Source organism: Manis javanica, chromosome 9, assembly GCF_040802235.1.
Source record: "Manis javanica isolate MJ-LG chromosome 9, MJ_LKY, whole genome shotgun sequence".
In the NCBI taxonomy this organism is placed as follows: domain Eukaryota; kingdom Metazoa; phylum Chordata; class Mammalia; order Pholidota; family Manidae; genus Manis; species Manis javanica.
This window is the reverse complement of record NC_133164.1, coordinates 84,025,583-84,040,240: the sequence shown is the minus strand read 5'-3', so window position 1 is coordinate 84,040,240 and position 14,658 is coordinate 84,025,583. Positions and strand designations below refer to the sequence as shown.

The following is a 14,658-nucleotide window of genomic DNA, read 5'->3' as shown; positions in this document are numbered from 1 at the left end:
ACAAAACAGCAGCAGACTCACAGAATCCAAGAGTGGACTAACAGTTACCAAAGGGAAAGGGACTAGGGAGGATGGGTGAGAAGGGAGAGATAAGGGGGAAAATGGGGCTTTATTATTAGCACACATAATATAGGGGGTTGGGGACATGGGGAAGGCAGTATATACAGAGAAGACAAGTAGTCATTCTAAGCATCTTACTACACTGATAGACAGTGAGTGTAATGGGGTATGTGGGGGGGGGAGTTGATAATAGGGGGAGTCTAGTAATCATAATGTTGTTCAAGTAATTGTACATTAACAATGTAAAAAAAATTACTGTTAGACCTAGTAAATAAATTCAGCAAAGTTACAGGATATAAAATCAACACAAAAATCAGCTGCATTTCTACACATTAACAATAGACAATCCATAAAAGAAATTAAGGAACACTCCCATTTAGAATGGCATCAGAAAGAATAAAATAGTTAGGAATAAACTATACCAAAGAGGCAAACAACTTATACATTGAAAACTATAAAACATTGCTGAAAGAAATTCAAGAAGAAACAGATAAATGGGAAGACATCCAATGATCATGAATTGGAAAATTATTTTTTTATGATGACAATACTACCTGAAGAAATCTATAGATTCAATGCAATCCTTCTCAAAATTCCAGTGTTTTTTGCAAAAATAGAAAAATTCTTCCTAAAATTCATATAGAATTGCAAGGGACCCTGAATAACAAAAACAATCTTGAAAAAGAACAAAGAGGACTCAAAATTTCTGATTTCAAACTTGTTACAAAGCTATTATAATCAAAGCAATATTGTACTGGCATAAAGAAAGACATGTAGACCAAAGGAATAAAACAGAAAGCCCAGAAATAAGCTCTCAAACACATGGTCAAATGATTTCAATCAGAGTACAAGAGTATGGATGATCTTTTTGATGTGTTTTTGAATTTGGTTTGCTAATATTTTGTTGAGCATTTTTGCATCTATGTTCATCAGGGTATTGGTCTGTAGTTTTCTTTTTTTTTGTGGTGTCCTTGCATGGTTTTGGTATTAGAGTGATGTTGGCCTCATAGGATGAGTTTGGGAGTATTCCCTCCTCTTTTACTTTTTGGAAAACTTTAAGGGGGATGGGTATTAGGTCTTCACTAAATGTTTGATAATATTCAGCAGTGAAACCATCTGGTCCAGTGGTTTTGTTCTTAGGTAGTTTTTTGATGACCAATTCAATTTCTTTGCTAGTAATTGGTCTATTCAGATTTTCTGTTTCTCCCTGGGTTAGCTTTGGAAGGTTGTATTTTTCTAGAAAGTTGTCCATTTCTTCTAGGTTATCCAGTTTGTTACCATATACATTTTCATAGTATTCTCTCATAATTCTTTGTATTTCTGTGGTGTCCATGGTGATTTTTCCTTTCTTATTCCTGATTATGTTTATGTGTGTAGACTCTCTTGTTTTCTTGATTAGTCTGGCTAGGGGTTTATCTATTTTATTTATTTTCTTGAAGAACCAGCTCCTGCTTTCATTGATTCTTTCTATTGTTTTATTCTTCTCAATTTTATTTATTTCTGCTCTAATCTTTATTATGTTTCTCCTTCTATGGACTTTGGGCCTCATTTGTTCTTCCTTTTCTAGTTTTGTTAATTGTGAGTTTAGACTGTTCATTTGGGATTCTTCTTCTTTCCTGAGGTAGGTCTGTATTGCAATAAATTTCCCTCTTAGCAGGGCCTTTGCTGCATCCCATAGATTTTGTAGTGTTGAAATTTGTTGTCATTTGTCTTCAAATATTGCTTGATCTCTGTTTTTATTTGGTCATTGGTCCATTGATTATTTAAGAGCATGTTATTAAGCCTCCATGTGTTTGTGGGCTTTTTCATTTTCTTTGTGTAATTTATTTCTTGTTTCATACCTTTGTGATCTGAGGAGCTGGTTGGTAAAATTTCAATCTTTTTGAATTTACTTTTTGTGGCTTAGTGTATGATCTATTCTTGAAAATGTTCCATGTGCACTTGAGAAGTATGTGTATCCTGTTGCTTTTGGATGGAATGTTCTGTAAATGTCCATTAGGTCCATCTGTTCTAATATGTTGTTCAGTGCCTCTGTCTCTTTACTTATTTTCTGTCTGGTTGATCTGTCCTTTGGAATAAGTGGTGTGTTGAAGTCTCCTAAAATGAATGCATTGCATTCTATTTCCCCCTTTAATTCTGTTAGTATTTGTTTCACATATGTAGGTGATCCTATGTTGGGTGCATATATATTTATAATGGTTATATCCTCTTGTTGAACTGAGACCATTATCATTATGTAATGTCCTTCTATGTCTCTTGTGACTTTCTTTGTTTTGCAGTCTATTTTGTCTGATACAAGTACTGCAACTCCTGCTTTTTTCTCCTTGTTAGTTGCATGAAATATCTTTTTCCATCCCTTTACTTTCAGTCTGTGTATATCTTTGGGTTTGAAGTGAGTCTCTTGTAGGCAGCATATTCATGGGTCTTGTTTTTTAGTCCATTCAGTGACTCTATGTCTTTTGATTGGTGCATTCAGATCATTTACATTTAGGGTGGTTATCGACAGCTGTGTACTTACTGCCATTGCAGGCTTTAGATTTATGGTTACCAAAGGTTCAAGGTTAATTCCCTTACTATCTAACAGTCTAATTTAACTCACTTCATGTGCTATTACAAACACAACCAAAGGTTCTTCTTCTTTTTTTTTTTCATCCTTTTTCTTCCTCCTCTGTTCTTAGTATGTTATGAATCATATTCTGTGCTCTTTGTCTATCCTGTGGTGATATCTATTTAGCCTTAGGAATACTTCCATCTATAGGAGTCCCTCCAAACTGCACTGTAGAGGTAGTTGGTGGGAGGTAAATTCTCTCAACTGTTTTGTATCTGAAAATTGTTTAATCCATCCTTCAAATTTAAATGATAACCTTGCTGGGTATAGTATTCTTGGTTCAAGGCCCTTCTGCTTCATTGCATTAAATATATCATGCCACTCCCTTCTGGTCTGTAAGGTTTCTGTTGAGAAGTCTGATGATAGCCTGATGGGTTTTCCTTTGCATGAGACCTTTTTTCTTTCTCTAGCTGCTTTTAAAAGTCTGTCTTTATCCTTGATTTTTGCCATTTTAATTATTATGTCTTGATGTTGTCTTCCCTCATCCCTTTTGTTGGGAGATCTGTGCACCTCCATGGCCTGAGAGACTATCTCCTTCCCCAGATTGGGGAAGTTTTCAGTAATTACCTCCTCAATGACACTTTCCCCTTTTCTCTCTCTTCTTCTTCTGGTACCCCTATAATACAAATATTGTTCCGTTTGGATTGGTCACACAGTTCTCTCCACATTCTTTCATTCTTAGAGATTCTTTTTTCTCTTTGTGCCTCAGCTTCTTTGTATTCCTCTCCTCTAATTTCTATTCCAATTACCATCTCTTCTACTAAATCTAATCTGCTTTTAAATTCCTCCATTATATGTTTCACTTCAGATATGGTATTTCTTAATGATTGAATCTCCACCTTAAATTCATTCCTGAGTTCTTGAATATTTTTCTGTACCTCCATAAGCATGTTTATGATTTTTATTTTGAACTCTCTTTCAGGCAGACTGGTGAGTTCAGTTTCATTTGACCCTTTTTCTGGGGTTTGTGGGATTTTGTTCTGAACCATGTTCTTTGACATTTCTATTTCTGTGTGGTGCCCACTAGTGTCCAGAAGCTCCAGTCTCTGGAGCTGCTCAGCTCCTAGAGTGAGGGTGGGGGTCATAGGGGAGCAGAGCTGGTGCCTGGGGGGAAGGAAAGCTCTGCTTCCTGATTCCCTCTGCAGTGCCTGTCTCAAGTGTCAGTGCCAGTGGGCCAAGCACACAGGTGTATTGCTTGGCTGGCCTGGCCTGATGCCAGCACAGTGATTACTGGTTTGTGAACCGGCAAGCTAGGAGGAAGGCGCAGCAGGGTGTGTGCCACAGTGGGGGGCCTCTGAGCTGAGTAGGCAGCCAGGAGGATGGGGCACCTGAAGCTCCTCAAAGTTCCCAACCAGCTGGGCAGAGCATGCCCACACAACCTTGTCCAGCTCTCTCCTCCCCCATGCAGTAAGGTCTGTGCAAACCCTGCTCCTTCAGCAGCCATCTCACTGCTAGGAAGCCTCTCAGACTGCCTGCCTTTCCTTCATCCCTGAGTGGCCGGGTGTGGATCCCCTCCTCCACAAATGGCTGCAATCTGTCTCTCAAGTACTCCATCTGTCTGAGCTCCCCAACGTCCAGAGCACCACACAGTGTAGGTTTCTGCTCCCAAAGCAGACCTCCAGGGCTTGGTGTTCAGCAGTTCTAGGCTTGAACCCCCTCCCCAGCTCCGTTTCTCTTCCTCCCATAGGTGAGCTGGGGTGGGGAAGGGCTTGGGTCCCACCTGATAAAGGCTTTCGTATGTTACCCTGTGTTTGTGAGGTCTGCTCTTTTCCTGAGGTCTGCATGCAGTCTGGTTCAGCCTTCTTTTTTGTTGCTGTTTTAGGGTTAGTTGTAGCAATTAACTATATTTTCATACTATTTGTGATTTTGGGAGGAATTCTCCATCTCACCTCTCATGCCACCATCTTTAATCCCCGGATTTACCAGTCTGACAGTATTTTTGTAGAGTCTTCAGGGATTTCTACATGCATGATCATATCATCTGTGAACAGAGATAATTTTACTTCTTCTTTTCTAGTTGAAATGTCTTTTATTTCTTTTTCTTATCTAATTGTTCTGGCTAGGACTTCAAATATCATGTTGAATAGAGTGGAGAAAGCAGGATCCTGGTTTTATTCCTGATCTTAGGGTATTAATTGAGAGTTTACTTTAACAAAAGAACAGTAAAAATATTTTTAACTTTACTTAATGACACACATGCTGAAGTGTTTAGAGACGAAGTTACTGATGCTTGAAATTTACTTTGAAATGAGTCAAAATTATTTATAAATTAATAAAATGAGCTGATAGGTGGAAAAGTAGATAGATATGTGACAAAGCAAATATAGTAAAATGTTAGTTGTAGAATTCTAAGTGGTGGGTATATAAGTGTTCATTGTGCAAGTCTTTAGTTTTGAAAATTTTCATAATAAAATGTGAGTAAAATTTTAGAGATGAAATTTTCACTGACATTTTACTATGAAAAATTTACCTCCAAAATAGATAAATCGAAAAGCCAAGAAGTATTTCTAATAGAGTAGAACTAGAGTATTGAGACACTATTAGTTGCCCACATAACAGCCATTGTCCCCTTTTCTTTTCCTTACCAAAGCCTGACTCCCTCAGAAAGGGATAACTTCTGAGGTAGCTTTCCTAGCCTCTGCTGAAGCTAGCAATGATATGTTCCAGCTCCAAAAAATTAAGTATTAGAAGAATTCTGTCAGAAGAACAGTCTCTTTTAGATAAGATTTTTTTTCTCTCCAGTGAAAAAAAGATAATCATAAATTCCCTTTCCACTGTGGCTTTGCTATGCATTCTGCCTTTGAATTTGATCACATGAGGCTGTGATACCTCACTCTTCAGCCTGCATCTTGAGACTATGAGGTTTCCTCTAACCTGGGGAGAAATGTCAACAATATGGTGGAATGAATGATGGATGGATGGCCAATAGCATCACTTAGTTGTTGAACTAACCCTGGAAATTCCTGCCTCTGACTTTATGTTATGTGCAATAACTGAATGTCTTTCATTAAAGTTGTTGATAGTTCAGTATTTTATCTAACTAAAAGCATTCTAAAAGATACAACTTAAAACAATATAGTAGGTAAATTCATCTTAGTTTCTCAGATTAGATGGAACCAGTCTTCCATCTGATGTAGAAATTTCCCTGCAACTCTGACAAGTTGTGCGTGAATCAGCTGCTTAAATACTTCCAGGGATAGAAAGGTCAGTGTTTCCTGGGCATTTACTAACCTCCTTTAATTGTTACAAGGCTCTTCTACTATGTTAAACTAAAGTATATCTCTTTACTCCTTTCTCTCCAGTCCAAATAGTAAGTGGTGGACAAATATGTGAAAACAGCTCCTATATATTCCCTCTGTATCATTTCCTAAGGGTTTAACATTTTTAGTTGCTTTATTTCCTATAGCACATTGTTTTTAAATGTTTTGATATTCTAGTCACCCTCCTGTTTACACCAGTGTTTTTATTATAATGGTATTTAGAAAAGACCATAAAGCCACTGGGAAGTGTAGCTAGAACATGGTCAACTAAGATTAACTAGCTTAATCTAGGAATAGCATCAAACATCTGAATCATGCTTTTGATTACACCGTCTAGCCAGTTCTTTCTCCAGTATTAATGAAATAGATACTTTTAAACCTACATGCAATTTTTCTAGTTAAAATTCTTCTTATGGTTTTAATTCATGTTCTAGCCCCTGAAATATTTGTGAACCTTTTTCTGTTATCCATCATATAAGCTATCTCTCCCAGGTTTTCACCACCATTTTTTAAATAAGCATGTCTGGTAGCTCTTCACCAAATGAAACATTAAAATATAAAACATAAAATACAAACCCTATGAGGTACATCATCAGAAACACCACCAGTTTGACACTAACCAGTTAATACTCTTTGGATGCAGGTTTTCAATCCATTGATATGATATAGAGGATCATTAGCTGAGCATAATTAATACTGAAAAATACACCTAAAGCAAAACCATTTAAAACAGAAAACCATAAATTAAATATTGAAAATAATGTTTTATTGGAATTAATTGCAAAAAATAAACCCCAAAATTTTTCAAATCAATTTTGCCTTAACATTAATGACAGTTCAGTTACAACTTAACCATATAACAGTTCAAAGGCTAAAGAAAGAAAAGATCAAGTTCTGTATTCTTTAGTAGGAGGGGGCACATTTTCTGACAAACCTGTATGACAGCAAGATGTGATAGTCTTCATTTTACTTTTGACATTCAGATCATGATCACAAAGTCTGTTCATTTCTGCAAAAATATTACAAGGCTTCATTAATTTTCCTAAGGTCTTTACTTCTTTTATCTTCAAATAATTCACTCTGTGGTTTTTTGAAGTTTTCATGAAACATTTTCTTCTTCCATTACCAAGTCCAACCTTTCTAGAAACTTCTTTGTTTCTTATTTTGGGTCTTCTTCAAGCAATTCTCTGAAAGACTTCTTGAAATCCTACATCTTTTGCAAGATTCATAACTGCACTGTGCAACTGATTTGAATTACCGCAAATAAGATAGCTATTAAAATAAATTCTGGATCTAGATACTCCAGGTTGAAATCTTACCCTGCTACTCACTGGATCTGGAGCCTCAATTTCCTCATCTGTAAAATGGATTAATAATAATACTTACCTTACAAGGTTTTAATGAGTATTAAATGAGTTCACATAGTAAAGCACATAAAACAGTGCTGACATGTAGTAAGCTTTCAATACTATAGCACCTGTTTTTATTATTTATTGCACAAGAAAATCAACAAGCCATCAACAGGAAAAGAAATTAAAACCTTGGGCTGGGACAGATGCTGGTATAAAGTGATGGTATGGGCTGAATTGTGTTCCCCAGAATTCATATGTTGAAGTCATAACCCCTAATAACTCAGATTGCCACTCTATGTGGAGATAGCGTATTTAAAGACGTAATACTTCTGTAAATTAAAAAGAGATCATCAGAGGTGGGTCCTATCCAGTCTAACTGGTGTCCTTATAAGAAGAGCAGATTGAGACAAACACAGAGGAACGGTCACGTGAAGACATATGGGGAAAGTGGCCATGTGAAAGCAGAAGAGAGAAGCCTCAGAAGGAACCAGCTCATCCAACACCTTGATTTCAGACTTCTAGCCTCCAAAACTATGAGAAAAATACATTTCTGTTTAAGCCCCTTAGTCTGCAGTATTTTGTTATGGCAGCTCTAGCCAACTAACACAAGAGAGGACGGATATTTGAGTGCGGCTATCTCACTTTAACAAGTTACAGGTTTTTAATGAGCTCATTCATAAGTGTTTGTGTTATGACCATTTCATTTCTCTTGCAGCCTTGTAATGGCGGCTGCATGTATGGAATACTGGAATACAGAGGACCCTGGGATCGCCAGGCCACATTTCTCTGTATGCAAGGATGTCATGAGAAACTACTGGCAAATGTTTTGCTAAAATGTCATTTCTGAATGCAATATTTCCCTGTTCCTCCTGTCAAGTGCTACAAAATAGAAATAAGGTTGGCTGGCCTGAGCTCAGATTTCGGGGAACTCAGCAGAGTGCCTCACAGTCACCACTTGCTTTAATAAATATGCACAAAGCCGCTTTAATCATTCATTCTGGAGTTTTGTTGATGCTCAGCATTAAACATAACCAGCGCACAGATCCATAAGTCACCTTTCCTGTTGGGGAGGAAAATCTGGAACTCATTTGCCCATCTCCGGTCTTTTGCCGTCTCTTGTTTCCCCGGGTTCCTCGCGGTCGGATAGCCCTGTGACCACATCTGCAAGTTCTTTCAGGCCTCTGGGGCGTCATTTATCTGAGCACACAGCCCTGCTCTCATTTGAGGCAGCTAGATGCTCTCTTTGCATCAGTCTTGGGTTGAAGATCATTCTGCTTGGGAAAGAAGACAAAAGCTTTCCCGTTGGTGCTGTTTTATCATACACATTGCACTTTTTTTCATTTACATTGAGCACCTTTCTTTTTGTCTTTCCTGGTTTGATCAGTAAGAAATTATATTCACTGTTACAAATATCCTTTATACTGCAACACCTTATCAACGATAGTCAGTTTAATTCAAAATATATTATTCAAAACTGCACTGATACCCCTGTGAACTATAAAATCCACTGATATGCTATAATAATTTGTAGTATTATATCCTCGGGAATTTCAAATATAGTTCAATTTTTTCCCTAGTCTTTTAAGTACTGAAATAATATTGACTCTTTGTCATATACTACAGACAATATTTCTAAAAGTGTAAGTGTCAGAAGTAATGAGTATCATGTCCTAAATCAGACTATAGTGTTTTCCATTAATGGAGCCAATTTATGAAGGTACATACTTCCATGCTTCCTGTACATGTTTACATACTGGTATCACCTACACCCCACTCAGTGCCTCATCTGTCAGACCCCCTCAACACCAGAGAAAGCCTACAAAGCCATACACATTGCTCCCCTCCAGGACCAAGCCAAATGAAAACCTGCAGTGCCCACCTGAGATCCAATTCCTCAGGAGATTGAGTCCTGCCATCTGGAAATGATGCCATGGGCTCCTGCCAGCAAGGATTCAGCTACCTTCAAAGTTGGTCAACACTTGACATTTCCATTAAAGGACATGGTTGCACCTTCCTAAGGGGACTGCAGAAGTAACTCCAGAAACACCCCTCCTTGCAAATGGAAGAAATTATGCATGCTCTTCAGTAAGTTTTCACATTTGTGTGCAATGCCTTAAGGCATTGCAGGAAATGGGGGATGGCATAGAGGGCTAATGGAAGAGAGACCCCTTTAGTCCTGCTTCAACTTGAGCAGATTCATTGCTTTTTTTTTATATATATTGGCTTTCTGATAAGATTTTGTTTCAAGAAAGACTTCAAGACAGTCTGGAGTAATAAGCATCTCTGAAGGCTACTCACATCCACTCCCTACTTGAGGTTGACAGGTTTAGCAAATAAAAATACATGAGATCCAATTAAATTTGAATTTCAGATTAAAAACAAATTTTTTTTAGTGTAAGTGTGTCCCACATATTGCATGGAACACACTTATACTAAAGAATGATCGGTTGTTGATCTGAAATTCAAATTTAACTGAGTGCCCTGTATTTTATCTGTCAGTCCTCTCCTAGTCCTAATCACCCAACAGCCCTTTCTCCTACCCCAGAGTTTGACAAAGTGACAGGCTGACCATCTCAGAGTATGCCTCGTCTCATCTCACTGATCCCCTTTAACAATTGCCCCTTAAGCCCTCAGCATTTAGACCTCAGTCCGCTGGGCCCTGCCCCTCAGGCCCAGCTTTGGTCATACTCCACCCCAACTGAGTCCTGAGAACAGCCTGGCTCCAGGCCCCACAGGCCCAGCTCACCTTGATAATCAGAGTGAATGACTCTCTTTCAGGCTTACCAGTCAGGGCAGAATTTCACCTGTGTCCATCACTGGAAATGTCTATACATCAATACTTACATTTCTCAGTTGGGAAACAAAAGCCAAAAGAGATTTCCACCAATAAAGGGTCTTGGCTGAGATTGGTGACCTATGATTGGTTGGTGTTAGGAGGTCACAGAGTGGTAGGAGCTGGGAAAGTCCCTCAGGGGCCTCAGGTTGAAGGAAGTGGGAAGAAGGGACTATGTTCTGCTAAAGCTGTGAAATGAAAGGAAGGATGTAGAGAGTATTCAAGAAGGAATTTTTCCAAGACACCAGAGACATTTGACAGTGTGCTTCTAATTGTTCTCATCTTTCCTCAGCGTAAGGTGACAGAAATGCTAGGGGAGAAAGAATCTGAGTTTGAGAGGAGTTACTCCAGGATCTGCTTAATGAAACTGTGAGCCAGGTACGTAACCTCTCTGACCTTTCTCTGCTATGTAACAGGGTGCTTATGTCTGTCTTGCTGGGTTTTTGTGGGAATTAAATGAAATATCACTTAAAGTTAGGTTCCTTTCCATTTCCTTCTCCCCTTTCCTAAATTAAATTATTTTCTCTGCTCTAAACAAAGCATATAAAAAACAAAATAATCATGGTTTGGAGATAATAAAATGAGAAAAAGAAAAGAAAAGAAACATCTAGAAGTACTAACATTAAAGAAAATTCCATAATTTAATTTGAAAACATTTCAATTAGGCTAGAGAATATGGAGAGATTCTTTTTAAAGACAGAACACCCACGTTTATTGCTTCTCCTTCCAGAAACAACCAAAATTATGGCAAAGGAACACACAAAAGAAATAAACTGTAGGAGGGAAGATGACAGCAACAAAATATTGGAGGGCAGAAAGCAGAAGAAAAAGTGGTGACTTAGCTCTCCATAGAAAAAAGCCTGATTTTCTGCGAAGAGCACCAGTCAGCTGGGGAACTGGTAGTACCAGCCTGAGAGTAAAGGAAGGCGTGGTGATAGGAGAGTCGCATCCTTAGGCCTCCTTCCCCAAATCTTCAGCTCAAGGCTCACCCAACTCTATGGAGTGTCCAAACAGTTCGTCAGCACTAAACTTTTAGGTATTGATAGAGAACCAAGGGCTATCAGACATCTAAAGGGGAGTTTCTTACATGAATGGGGTTCTAAACATCAGTGGGATAAAAAGCAATTCAGAGAAAACCCAGACACTACATAGAAATGAAAACTTCAAAAAAAAACAGTCATTAATGTCCTCACAGAGATGACAAATATTTTATCCATGAAACAAGAGCAATATATCACCAAAAATATTTTCAGAAAAACACAGATCTTAGAAATAAAAAATACCAACATCTGTAAGATATAAGATACACCATTATTTTTATAACATTAAAAAAGAAAAAAAAGTGGTAAGCATTGTATGATACAATGCTTAACACAATTTTTATTTTTATCTATTGAAAAACTTTTAATATTACCCAGAGATAGGTGTATTATACATCACCATATTGTGCGTGTGCATAAGAAAAATGTATTACTTCCTTAACATCTTCACATTAATCTTCAGAGACCCCTTCCTAAGTGAGAATCACTGACATCTTTTTCCCCCATTTAATATTTTTCTCTGTGACATTAGAATAGAGATTATGCATCATTTCTTAGCCAATTACTCCAGTAGACTCTTAGGGTTTTTTTCTAAGCTTCTGACATCCATTTTTCAAATTTCAAAACCAGCACTATTTTATTTGGCTTAAATAATAATTTCATCTTTTCACAAGTGAATTTTACATCACTTGATGTCATGCAGATTTTGTTCAAAGTCAGCAGGAAGTTCCTGACAAATTGAGGTCTGATGGTTCAATGATAATCCTGCAGAAAGCACAACTTGGTTGCACCAGTTCCTTGTTGCTGTAAAAGCTCTCTCATTTATTCCAAGGGATTTGGCATTGTGCCTTTCTTCAGCTACATTTCTTGACATGTAGTATCTACATGTGTGGTATCAAGAATTCACATAACTCATGATGTGACAAGTTTGTAAGGGATGGGCAATAACAACGATGCTTTGGCTTCTGCCCGGATGACAGTTTGTCATTGTGATGTGCCATTATTTATGTAATACATCCTGATTCCAATATGGAAAAATATGCATCTTGGAATTAATAAAGAACATGAAAAAGTAACATTCATTAGAGGGGATGAAAGATAGCATTCAGGAAATCTCTCAGAGATTGGAAAAAATAGAGAAGGAAAGTAAAAGAGAAACAGAAAGAAAATTGGAGACTGAATCCAGAAGGCCGAGTAAATGAATTATAGGAATTTGAAAAAGGAGAGAGAACAGACCAAATGGAGGGAGATGATAACAAATAAATAATTCAAGAACATTTCCTGCAGTGGACATGCAAGAGTTTTCAGATAGAAAGGGTTCACCGAGCTCCCAGCACAATGGATGAAAATAGTAACACCTTAAGGTCTGCCACCATTAAATGAGGGTGAGAGGAGGGCCTTAAAGAATTCCAAAAAGGAAAAAACACATTTCTTAGGAAGAATCAGGTATTAAAATGGCTCTAGACTTCTCAATGACCACATCATAGGCAAAGAATATAGAATAATGTAAAATCCTCAGGAAAATGATATCTATGTATAGACTTCTATCTCTAGCCAAATTATCAATTAAATATGAGACTAGGGTAAAGATATGCCCAGATACCCAAGATCTCAAAAAATATATCCCAGCTATCCTTGGAAGACACTAGAGGAAGATACAAGAAGTACTCCACCAAAATGAGTGAATAAACCTAAAAAGAAACATGGAATTCAGGGAACCCAATAAAAGAGAACTATGGGAGAAAGCCCAGGAAACAGGTGGAGATCCAGGCTTGTTGTGAGCCTAGAGGGTAACTAGCCCGGTGAGCAACAGGCCACAGCACTCACAGACAGACGATGCCAAGAAGATAAAACTGATAAAAAATCAGGCATATAGACAGATTTGGGACATGGGGGAAAACAGAGAGATACATTAGCTGTAAGAAAGTTGCTTAGAAAACTAAGCAAAGGAGAAAACTTGCCAACTACTAACTCTGGGAAAAATATAAAGCTGAGCAGTAGCAATCGTAGTATAATGTATAGCCTGACAACTCAGCAGTAACTAGTATTTACAGAGTCACAATAAAGTAATTCCCAAATACTGATACACCCAGAATTATGATTCCACCTGGAGTGGGAGGAGGGTGATCAAGTATAAGACAGGAGCAATGGAGAACTCAGTGAAAGAAAAACGGTATCCTCACCTTCCAAAGTAGGAAATCAGTAGATAATGCCTAAAAGTGAAAAATCAGGAAATAGCAGTGTGTGTTATTAGAGAGCTGAGGATAAAGACCAAACGTTGCAGCTAAAAGTTTGAATGGTTTCTTCTGGAGATTATTAACCAGGGCAGTGGACTGCTCTTTTTCACAGTAAACCTTATAGAGCCATTTGATTTGTTAAAATGATATGCATAATTAAAAAATTAAAACAACAACAAAATATTTGGAGAGTAGAAACAATGAAGGAGATATACTAAGGTAGATGATCACCAGAAGTCTTTTAACCTTTCTCACACACAGTTTCCTCACCTATAAAGTATGAATTATGCCATGGACCTAATGTTCTGGATTGATTGCAAGAAACAAATACAGTAAGGTATGTGTAAAGGTTTTGTAAAGTTAATATGCCATAGAAATAAAAAGGATTCTAAGTGCACAAAACAAAATGCAGCATAAGAAATCTAGTTTAATACCAATAAACAGCTGGCTCTTTGATACTTGTTTGCAGTCTTCAGAAAACTTGAACTGAAAATCACTGCCTTGAAGAGACATCATGGCTAATCCTTATGGAAAAGAAAATGTTGCTACTTTCCACAGGGCACTAAGGCTGCTCTTATGAATGGTCATGGAGTGTGAAGACCAACAAGTGTTTCATGGTGTGGGCTGGGTACATATCCAGTGTGTTTCATGGGATGCTTCCTGGGTGGCTCCTGAGCCATCTTGCCTCAATAACCACACAAAAAATGGCCATATCTGTAGAGTAGTTGATACTGTACAAATTCCCATTTCCTGGTTTGGGTAATACACTTTGGTTATGTAAGATGCTGTCATGGAGGGAAGCTGGGTGAAGGGCACACAGGAATTCACTAGACTATTTTTACAACTTCTTGTGAGTCTAAAATTAATTCAAAACGAAAGTTAAAAAATAAAAGTATCCAGATCCAGTCAATGTCCCAAACCACATCTAGAATGCAAAGGGGCTGTGAACCCTACAAGAACACGGGATTGTGCCACAGCAAGGAAATGTGGTATCAGCACCCTCACAGGCTGCTCTGCTCTTGCCAAGAAGGAATGGCCTTTTGCCAGATCCGTTTTCCTGAATCATTTGCTCAATACCTCCCCTCAAACCACTATTTTATTTCTGTCATTAAGAAAAATTACCAGGTACAGTCATTCTCCTTAAAGAAGAGAAAGTATAATCCTTTTGCTTACTTTAACAAAGTAAACAATCTGAAGTCCCTGGGTAACCTGAAAAAAATCCCAACTTTGTTTTACTTAAGGATGCCAAGACTTCTTGTGCCACTGGC

At 37.8% G+C, this 14,658-nt stretch overlaps 1 long non-coding RNA gene across 1 annotated transcript in view; it reads left to right on the top strand.

Annotated features, from left to right (window-relative positions):
- Nucleotides 1–13,727, top strand: part of LOC118972389 (uncharacterized) — a 28,216-nt gene extending 14,489 nt beyond the window's left edge. Inside the window, exons 2-4 of the long non-coding RNA XR_005061339.2 lie at nt 9,128–9,365; nt 10,406–10,491; nt 13,652–13,727. This is a non-coding gene — a long non-coding RNA (uncharacterized lncRNA). The remainder of the gene's footprint in view (nt 1–9,127; nt 9,366–10,405; nt 10,492–13,651) is intronic.
- Nucleotides 13,728–14,658: the final 931 nt, after the last annotated feature.